This window comes from Neoarius graeffei, chromosome 10, assembly GCF_027579695.1.
Source record: "Neoarius graeffei isolate fNeoGra1 chromosome 10, fNeoGra1.pri, whole genome shotgun sequence".
In the NCBI taxonomy this organism is placed as follows: Eukaryota; Metazoa; Chordata; class Actinopteri; order Siluriformes; family Ariidae; genus Neoarius; species Neoarius graeffei.
The window spans coordinates 29422545-29433880 of NC_083578.1; the positions used below are offsets into that span (position 1 = coordinate 29422545).

The 11336-nt window shown below is 42.2% G+C and overlaps 1 protein-coding gene across 10 annotated transcripts in view; it reads right to left on the reverse strand.

The window, feature by feature from the left end:
- The window catches only part of LOC132893007 (ERC protein 2), a 684550-nt gene extending 673996 nt beyond the window's left edge, over window positions 1-10554 (reverse strand). For all 10 annotated transcript variants that reach the window (XM_060931692.1, XM_060931691.1, XM_060931690.1 and 7 more), the window contains exon 1: window positions 10519-10554. The gene's annotated coding sequence lies outside the window, so the exon portion shown is untranslated. The remainder of the gene's footprint in view (window positions 1-10518) is intronic.
- Window positions 10555-11336: the final 782 nt, after the last annotated feature.

Below are 11336 nucleotides of genomic sequence, written 5' to 3' on the forward strand. Positions count from 1 at the left end.
TGTATTTTGTATGAAAAATGTGAGCTTTTCAACACGAGAAGATAAACTTCATGTCTTCAAGCCAGCGTGTGATTTTCTGTTTGATATAGACACATTCACAAAGTACCCAAATTTATCAAAACGGTTCATTGATTTCGTCACAAGTGACATATAGAGAGTTACGTCACGGTTTTGGTTCTCCGTGTCTCGGACGTAGTTCACATGAAAAATACGAGTGGCGTATTTCCCAGTAAAACACTTGTGTCCACATAATATATAGTGTTATTTATATACCTTGTTTTGTAATCATTCTATTTTTCTATAAATGCACCATGGGGAGTCTGAAAGAAATGGTATTTCAATGCACTGTATACTTATACACTGAACAAAAATATAAACGCAGCGGTCCATATTTTATGAAATACAAATGTTCAGATAGAAATTCATTTTCATTTTTATTTTCTATGTGCCCGAGCCCAGTCCAGATGAGAACGTCGTCGCCCAGCAGTCAGGTCCAATCCTCGATGAGGTCTACGTGCATGGAGGCCAGCTTCTCTGAGTCGGTTTCTCACAGTTTGACTGCTGACCCTGCGATTGTGTCTCCCCATGGTCTCATCTGTGGTCCGTGTTGCAGTCCGGCACCGATCACGCAGGTGGGTCAGACGGATATGCCGGTCTTGTGCTGGAGTGGTGACACGTGGCCTGCGTGCATGTGGCATGTTGTCTGTGGTGCCATGCTGCTGAAATCGTCGTCGGAGGCGGACTATCGTGGAATAGCACCCCCAATTGACGCCCTACAGCTCTGATGGACATTCCAGCCTGCAGCATGCCAATGGCTCGTTCCCGGTTGATTCTGGTCATCTGTGGTATCTTGACATTTGAACATTTTTGTCATTTTAGGGTGGCCTTTTATTGGCCCCACATAAAGGATGGTCATGACATGCATTACTCAGTGAAATTTTTGTCTGCAATGGTCACACCCGACTGGATCATGGATTATCTCAAGTCTGGGCACTGCTCAGAACTTGAGTAGAGGGACATTTTTTTTTTTTTCAAAAAATGTTTACTGGTATGCTATACTATCATTTGATGTGGGCAGAAAAAAAAAATCAGTATCGGATGTACAAAATAAATAAAATCTTTAGGTGCTGCGTTTATATTTTTGTTCAGTGTATATAGACATATTGACAATTAATCTCTCTTGAATCTTGAAACCATATAAATATAGCCACAAGCACACCTTACAAATGGCGCCACCCTCATGGCCAACTCTTGTGAAAACAAATACAACCATAAACGGTCTACACATGAACATATTTATCCAGTTTTGTGATGATAGCTCAATGCTAGTTGTTGAAAATGCTTGTTGAAAGCTAATTGGCCTGTTGAAGGCTGACTAACCTCATGGTTTTGGGGTAATTCAATGATTATTAAATGTCTAGTTACAGATTAGCAGATCAATGAAGCACACCAAATTTCAGCTCACTTGGACTTTTGGTTCCTAAGAAACAGCTATTTGATCTTAACCTCAAGTCCTGTGACCCCATTGTGCAATTTGACTGAGACTGCATCAGGTACTATTAGGTCTCTCCCTGAAACTGCCATGCACGTTTGATCATGAAAGATTAATGGGAACCTTGTCAAATGCCTCCTAAATCCTGATTGGCTGAGGGTGGCCATATTTTTCAGTAATTAGGGATCATGAAAAATCCACTATCTGGTTTGATCAGCCTTAGGTCCTGTCCACACAGCAACGGATTCAGGTGACTCCGATACAATTGCTTATCGTTTAGGCCTGGCGTCCACACGGCACCGGCGTTTTGGGTGCCCAAAACGCAATCTTTTTGAGAACGGGTTCCAGAGTGGAAAGATCTGGCAACGTTGCTGTTGTGAAGTCGTCTGGATGAGTAGAACAGATTTGTTTACGATGACGTCACAACCACATGACTGTGAGTGCTTCACGCCGGGTAGAAGTGTAACAAACTCGATGCGAGTTGTCAACAAATCCTATAACTTGGTTCATGAAACGCGCTTACAAAATATTTTCACTGTGAATATTTATTGTGTAATGGTGCAAAGTGAGTGAGAGAGAGAGAGAGAGAGAGACTCTGCCCTTAGGGCAGAGTCAATCCTGCCAGCAAAAATAGGGAAAAAAAGGAGCGATCTCACCTCTTCAGATGTTGGTTTAAGTCCTACAATACATTCCTCAAAAAGGGCGTAGAAGAGCAAATTAAACCATCAACGTGTAGCATTCAATTTATTCCGGACCATTAAAGACGCCGCCTTCCGCGTAGAATCATACGTCATCCTCGCCGCCATATTGGATAGGTCAAAGCGGAGAATAAAGATTCATGTGCTGCGTTTAACTGTACCAACAGGTTTACTGTCCAAACGAGATCACATGGGATTACCTTTCACAGGTGAGAAACAACAAATTAATCCATCAATGTGTAGCATTCAATTTATTCCGGACCATTAAAGATGCCGCCTTCCGCGTAGAATCATACGTCATCCTCGCCGCCATATTGGATAGGTCAAAGCGGAGAATAAAGATTAGCTGTGTTTAACTGTACCAACAGGTTTGCTGTCCAAATGAGATCACATGGGATTACCTTTCACAGGTGAGACTGGAAAAATACTTTTCATTGTATTTGGTCATTATAATGTAATTTTACGAACAGATTTTCCTGACTTTGTGGCTAATATGAAGTCTTGCGCATAATAGTTTATGCGCATGCATCCTTACTTCTTCTATTGTTCTGGTGTCTCCGAAGGGACCGTCTTACAGCGCCCCTAGAGGTGTGGCATGTGTATTGCATCGTTTTCAGCAAGCGTTGCGTTGCCATATGGACCTGATATTTTACTGATCGTTGCCCATTTGGACGCGATATATTTTTAAATAACATCTCGTTGCCGTTGTCGTGTGGATGTAGCCTTAATCTTCTTGAAAAAGAGATGTTTTTACTTACGTTCTGCCTCCTATGTATGACCATCCCCCATAATTTGCATACATCTTCAGAATCTTGTACCAGTTTAGTTCAAATTCATATGACCAATCATGAATTACAGATATTTATAAACCGACTCCACCTCTTTAAAACTGGTTGACATGTGGTGGGCTTATTGCTTACAGATGTCAGTGTTTTTGATAATTATTGAGGCTCACGCTTGACCTGAGTAGTTTAACATCAATATTGTGAAGAATTAGTTCACAAAAAAAGGTTTCACTTATTTTGGTGTGCAAAAATATGATTAGCACCCCCTTAGTGGCCAATCTGAGTCAGACTGTATCAGTTACTTATGGGTCACTACCTGAACCTACCATTCAAGTTTCATAATGATAGCTCAATATTAATTAACCCTGTCAAATCTCATCTCATCTCATTATCTCTAGCCGCTTTATCCTTCTACAGGGTCGCAGGCAAGCTGGAGCCTATCCCAGCTGACTACGGGCGAAAGGCGGGGTACACCCTGGACAAGTCGCCAGGTCATCACAGGGCTGACACATAGACACAGACAACCATTCACACTCACATTCACACCTACGGTCAATTTAGAGTCACCAGTTAACCTAACCTGCATGTCTTTGGACTGTGGGGGAAACCGGAGCACCCGGAGGAAACCCACGCGGACACGGGGAGAACATGCAAACTCCACACAGAAAGGCCCTCGCCAGCCCCGGGGCTCGAACCCAGGACCTTCTTGCTGTGAGGCGACAGCGCTAACCACTACACCACCGTGCCGCCACCCTGTCAAATGCCTGCCAAAAACTGATTGGCTGATAGTGGCCATGTTTCATTTTAATTAACTAGGTCATCATTCAGAATCTGACAGATTAGCACATAGATGCACCACACCAAATTTCAGTCTGATTGGATTTACACTTCCTGAGAAACAGTTATGTGAGCTTAGTTCCACCCTTGATATATGACCACACCTGAAACTTTTCATATGACTTCAGAATTGTGTCCTGTATGTGTCTTTAATGTTTCCTCTAAATCCATACCAGCATTCATGAGTTACAACTGTTTGAGTAAATAATGCTCCATCTCTGTGAAGATTCTCAGTCATCCAGGTCATAGTCAGTACATTTACATGCACATCCAAATCGAGCTACTGTCGGTAATCGAGCAAAGGGTCCCAGCAGGGGTGCCAGAGAAATCCAATCCTACATGCAACTGTGAAATCGAGCTATTGTGTAAGGTGCATTGTGCACCCGAGCCACAGGTGGCGCTACACGCCCCATCGTGTTGGTACACTTCCGGTTGTCGTCATGAAGAAGAGCTATAGTGTTGCCAGATACTGCTGACGTTTTCCAGCCCAAAACATGTTCAAATCCGCTAAAATGCACTTAAAACCTCCCAATCTGGCAACACTGGCAGTTCCGTGTTCAAGCTGTTAGGCTTGCTCTAACAGACTGTATGGCCACAAACTGTCCGGCGCAGACCACTGTTTTGTAAGACAACTTATTTTGCACAATTGTATATTTTTCTAAAGTCCATTTTTTGCTTACAAAAAAATATTTTTTTGCTTACAATTTAACTTATGTCTTAATAAACACACAAAAAGTTCAATTGTTTTGTTTTTATTGACATTCTTCAGACACACACACAAATACAATGACCTGTTTATGTACACAATTCACAGCTATGCAACAGCTGTACAGATGTATTTGGTGATACAGTAAGTGAGCTAAATTTTAACAGTGCAAACAATGCCACAAAAAGAAAAGATTCATGCCGTTGTCATGATTCGTTGTCATGCCGACCGAGGCTGTTGTGTTTCCCGCTTGTGGTCTCGTCACTTCCAGAAGGGGCAGTGCTGAAGTAAGCGGCTCGACTATGTAGCTCGATAGGGTTTACATGCACTAAGTAGCTCGGCAAAAATCGCATAATCTAGGTCGTGTAGCTCGATTGCGAGAAATCAAGTTCGGTTCAATTTCAGCCTAGCTAAGGTGTTTACATGCCATTTAGAACTTCAATTTCAGTCGAACAACGGCAGAAATTCGATTTTCTCTATGTGCATGTAAACGCACTGACAGACTGTGGGTGGTAAAAGAGAGCAACTGGACTTGCTTGAAGATTCTTGAAGACGTTTCACCTCTCATCCGAAAGGCTTCTTCAGTTCTGTCTGACTAGTAGGGAGTATCAGGTATTTATCCTCTCATGGATGAAAAGCTCATCTAAGGTGTCGTTGAGTCATCCTGTTGGTGTGGGTCACTGGGGGCTGGATGTGAACGGCCTCGAGAAACGGCACACTTCCCAGAGAACTGAATGCACACCAAAACCCAGCTGTTTTCAGTGACTCACAGGAGGACAGAGAGAATCAGCATTCCATTGATCACCTTAACGGGCAACCCATTGATCACCCTAACGACTCTCGAGGCCGTTCACATCCAGCCCCCAGTGACCCACACCAACAGGATGACTCAACGACACCTTAGATGAGCTTTTCATCCATGAGAGGATAAATACCTGATACTCCCTACTAGCCCATGTTTACATTAGACCATACCAGCGGATCATCAGATAAACGTTTTTAAAACGATTAGTGTGCACACAGCAACACCAATACACGATTTGCGTGCACACAGCAATACCAATACACGGATACGCTCGGCTCCGCAGGCATCCTGCGCTCCAAATCACTCCGCCCTGAACAGCGAGTGCCCTCTGGAGGGTGCGCACTCCGGCCTTGCGCAGCTCACACAGCGCGCGAGTGAAGTGAACAAGCTGTGATTCGGGACTGAGCCGCTGTGTGTGTGATCCCAGCGCACATCACTTACCACTTGCAAGTGGAAGGATGGCAAGCCTAAAGACAATCATAACTACACAATGGGCAGTATTTGCATCAGTATTTGCAGTATTTTCATACTTTTATACTCTTTAATGAAAGGTGATACAAGGCGGAAGTCCGCGCCGTTTTTCAGCAGTCGTGTCACATGACCAACGCCAGCGAATCAGGAAGGTGGATGTCACAGTGACGTTGTCCAATGAGACGCCAGCTAGAGCTCAGCACAGCGTATCCGCGTATTCTGAATGTTTACACAGCACCGGAGCTGACACGATCTGGATTGAATACGTGGACGCTGGCGGATTCCCGTTTCCCGGCGTTTCCAGGCGTTTTAATGTAAACGGACAGTGCATCCGCGAAGAAAACGAGACAGATACGGTCTAATGTAAACGTAGCCCTAGTCAGACAGAACTGAAGAAGTGAATGAGAGGTGAAACGTCTTCAAGAATCTTCAAGCAAGTCCAGTTGCTCTCTTTTACCACCCACAATGCTCCATCTCATTAGTATTGATTGACAATAGGCAGCCATAATGTTTGCAAATGTGAGCGGGTTTTTTAAATAATTATTGAGGTCCACACTCTGCTGCATAGTTTGACACCAAATTTGTGAAGATAGGCCAAAAATCCAAGGACCAGGTTTTGCATATTATGCAAATTGGGGGAAAAAAAGCTAAGTGGGCAGAACTAAATGGTTCTTGAGGTTTTTGTGCTTGGCAGAACCCAAAGAAATCTGTGGAAAAAAATAATTTTGTTTGTTTCTAAGATATGAGATATGGACCAAAACGTTCTGGGTTCAAGCCCAGTGGTTGACGGGCCTTTCTGTGTGCAAATTTAAAATCATATTTGTAATCCATATATAATGGATGTTTAAGTAATTATAATGATTACTAATTGATACTTATAAGGAAACAGAAAATGGTCATATACAATACATTTACGAGAGTGGCTGAGTAGTTGATATAATTATAAATAATAAAACCACACTAGGTAGAGACTGCCATGTTTTATGATCTAAAACCCACCACTAAACAAAGCAATTCTTTACAATTCAGGCCCTTTAAATCAAGGAGTCTTCTCTGGAAAACTCATAAAATGGATGGAGAAAATCCTGTTCCAATCCATAAGAGCACCTGGGACTTAAAATATGATTCATTTTCCAACAAAATAATATCCCAAAATAAACACCTTGTCACCCTTGAGTGGTTTAAAACCAAAAGATTCATGTGCTTGAGGTCAATAGTTGCAGTTCCCATCCAACTAAATAAGAAAGTGTAAGAGTGTGCAACGTCAAACTATTAATCATTTATACCTAATAACATACGCCAAAAAAAGCTGCAGCCAAAGGAGGTCCTATCAAGTATAAATATGTAGAATTTTCTTTCATGTCCAAAAATAGTTAGCAGCTCCTCAGAAGCAGTTAATTTAATGTTAGATCACACACCCTATTGACAAACACACCCTAACTTTACAGACTCATTATACTCAGATCTGCTTTTGAAAATCATCCAAAACAAACCCGGGAAAACTCCAAGCTTTTATAGCCTTTCAGGACAGTAGGGGGACCTTAGGTTTTGAAAAAAGAAGGGAGCAGATTGTAACCAACAAGGCACAATATGTGAAATCACAAATCTTATTGTTGTCCACTCAAAAAAAAAAAAACTTTCATCAACAATCTAATTTTAAAATTTAGTGAATTGTGAAGCTAAAATGCATGTTTTGTTCTTATGTTTATGTTTATAGGCATGTTGGCACATACTTGGCACATTTTAACATTCCAGCATTCCAGACCCTTTTAAAATGACCTACAAGCAAACCATTTGTGGTTCATTTTGTGGAAGTGGTCCACTTCGTGTTTTGCTTCATGACTTGGGGGGGGGGGGGGGGGGACCCTGGGGACTTGCTGTCCATACTTAACCGCATTTTTCTGTCACCTTCCCAAATAGAAACAAAATGGAAAAAACACCACTAGAGGTATTGTGCTACTGAACTGAGTCTCTCATTGATAGGAAAAATGGGAACTGTATATTATTCTTGGAATATGTGTCATGAATGCATGCATTTTGTCTTTGCTAACCACAAGCAATACTACAGTATGACATGAAGCATTAGGTGGTTTTGCAACAAAATCCATCTCCTCGTTGCTTTGCTTTTTTCCACACGCTTCTGGAATTTCACTTCAATTCTTTATTTTGCTCACTCTATTTTTCACTCCATTTCTCCACAAGGAAATGACACCATGTAAAATAACTACTTTGAATTAAACTATCCTCGTTATCATGTGAATACTGAGTTCTAAATAAGTTGTGTGTAAATAATTTGTCCGAGTCCTGTTTTCAGTCCACTTGCACTGTTAGCACCAAAAGCACCAAGGTCACTTACAGCTCTTTCGGGTCCAATTTAACAAGACTGAGTAAGTCCATTAAGAAAGAGTTATATGTGAAAACACCTTAAGTCCCTAAGCATTGATTCTATATTAACAGCTTCATTATGCTGAGAAAAGTTGTTCCAACTGACCAATTTACTGATCTATTTTAATGACAGAGTAGCAGGGATAAAGACATTGTTTCATTTTCTATGTTGATCCATCAGAATAAAAACTTGCAGAAAAAAAGTTATGAAAATGAAATTATATAACAGTTGTCTCTGCTACTTGGCCAAAAGAAAAAAAGAGTAGTTTCACTATTTTTCCTTGCTTCCACCTCGCTAGAGGAAATGCAGTGTTGCTCATTGCTAAGTGAGAAAAGAGTGTGAGACATGATGTCAGAACTTTCAACTATTCATTCACACCTCTCTACAACAATCACAGTGGAGTTGGGCAGACGGTTAGGACACATTGATTTCAGGGAACAACATTTCCTAACACCATCCCTGTAAACATTTTGTTTGTTTGTCCAATGATTATATCTTTCTCTAAAGCATCATGGTGTTCTGATCATCTGATCATGACGCTGTTAATATGGAATCGGTGCTTAGAGACTTAAGGTGTTTTCACATATAACTCTTTCTTAATGGACATATGAAGAAGAAGAAAAAACCTTTATTTGTCACATGCAGACTTCAAGCACAGTGAGATTCATCCTCTGCATTTAACCCATCTGAAGCAGTGAAAACACACGCACACACACCCAGAGCAGTGGGCAGCCATACTACAGCGCCCGGGGAGCAGTCAGGGGTTAGGTACCTTGCTCAAGGGCACTTTGAGCAAGGTACCTTGAGCAAGGTGCCTAACCCCTGACTGCTCCCCGGGCGCTGTAGTATGGCTGCCCACTGCTCTGGGTGTGTGTGCGCGTGTGTGTTCACTGCTTCAGATGGGTTAAAAGACTGCTGTAGTATGGCTGCCCACTGTTCTGGGTGTGTGTTCACTGCTTCAGATGGGTTAAATGCAGAGGATGAATCTCACTGCACTTGAAGTGTGCATGTTAACCTAACTGCATGTCTTTGAACTGTGGGGGAAACCGGAGCACCCGGAGGAAACCCACGCAGACATGGGGAGAACATGCAAACTCCACACAGAAAGGCCCCCACCGGCGGCTAGACCTGAACCCAGAACCTTCTTGCTGTGAGGCGACAGTGCTAACCATTACACCACTGTGTCGCCCACAAGGACATACTCAGTCTTGTTAAATTAGACCCAAAAGAGAACAAGCTATAAGTGACCTCAGTGCTTTTGGTGGATCAAAAGCTTGTTTTGTCATGGGCATGGAAGTGCATATACATAGAAGTATGGAAAGCCAATCAAACTGCGACCTACAAACTTGTAGTTGTGGCACAATAATGTATAAAAGATATGAGACGCTTTGGGAGCCTTTGGCAAAGCATCAAAAGAATGACTGCTGTATAGCGCTGCACTTAATCTGATCAAGCTTGTCTCATTTGTCTGAGTAGCAGAACGAAGTACTACCTTTCTACCAAGTTTGATGTCTTCCAGATCTTTTTTTTTCACTGATAAAATAGAAGACAACGAATGTCATAGAGCTACAGGGTTTCATGTGCCAAGTACCTGGACCCCTAATCATAATAACAGTTATCCTATAGAAAGATGGACAGGGCAACAGACAGATGGACGTCTAAAATCCTTCCTCTCAGTTAAAGTGATTGGATGCTGAACTCATTTAAATAAGCCTCTCCTGGGAGAGTGGATAAAGAGATTGTTAATCACCACGCATGTCAATCCCTTTGGATAAAAAAAAAAGACCTCTGGTTTGCTAGTAATAACACACGAATGTATTAATATCTAGAAAGTAATAACACTCTAAATGCCTAGAAATTATATAGTATGAAATAACACGTTAGATTAAACAAAGCAGCTTGCTTTAGACAGAGGTCTGCCCATAAGAGATCAAAGCGATGATAAAATATTAGTGCCCATTCTTTCTCCATCATATTGTGTTTTCAAAACATTACATGTCCCTGTCTCCTATTAAAAAAGGCTGCTTGGTCCATCAGAGGACTTTCTCATTCTCAGTCAAAAGACATGAAAACAACACAGGAGCCACAAGTCACTGATTGCAGAGGAGCTTTATTCATGTTTCCTCTACAAAATGTGTACGCATCATATAAAGTCGCCGGGCCAAAGGGCAACAGATTTTAAGAGTGAATTACAAATTAAAAAATATATATGAATGATGCGTGTACGTATTTATAAACAGCTCATCGTCTCTGACATCTACATTTATGCGGTAAAGTTGCATACAGGGGGGAAAAAAGACTATCATTTAACATCTCAGTTTTCAAATGATAAACTCACCGGTTGAAGTACGAACCTGTCCTGTCCTGTTCATCAGTCCCGAAACTGAATGTCCCACATACATCGCGCGTTCACGCGGCCGCGCGTCTCCGCTAGCATCACTGTGCGGGTGCGCGCGCCGCTCGCTCACGTTTACTGAGGCAATGTAGGGAAATGACAGGCGGGAGCATTTATAACTATCTAGAAAAAGCATTTAAAACAAGGGTTCTCTAGGGACCCCTTTAGCTATAATTATCTATCTATCTATCTATCTATCTATCTATCTATCTATCTATCTATCATCACCGTCCACTTTATTAGGAATACCTAATCAGCCAACTATATGACAGCAGCACAATGCAAATAAAAAACAATCCTATAGTTACAGCTCGAGTTTATGTTCAAATCATACATAAAAATTAAGGGAAACGTCCATTCCAGCCATCCATTATCCATAACCGCTTATCCTGTGCAGGGTCATGGGCAAGCTGGAGCCTATCCCAGCTGACTATGGGCAAGAGGCAGGGTACACACTGGACAAGTCGCAAGATCATCGCAGGGCTGACACATAGAGACAAACAACCATCTGCACTCACATTCACACCTATACGGTCAATTTAGAGCCACCAATTAGCCTAAACTGCACGTCTTTGGACTGTGGGGGGAAACCGGAGCACCCGGAGGAAACCCACGCAGACACAGGGAGAACCTCCACACAGAAAGGCCCCCGTCAGCCACTGGGCTCGAATGCAGAACCTTCTTGCTGTGAGGCACCAGTGCTAACCACCGTGCCGCTTTGAGGGCAAATGTGATTATTGTTGGGACCAGAAATGGCTGGT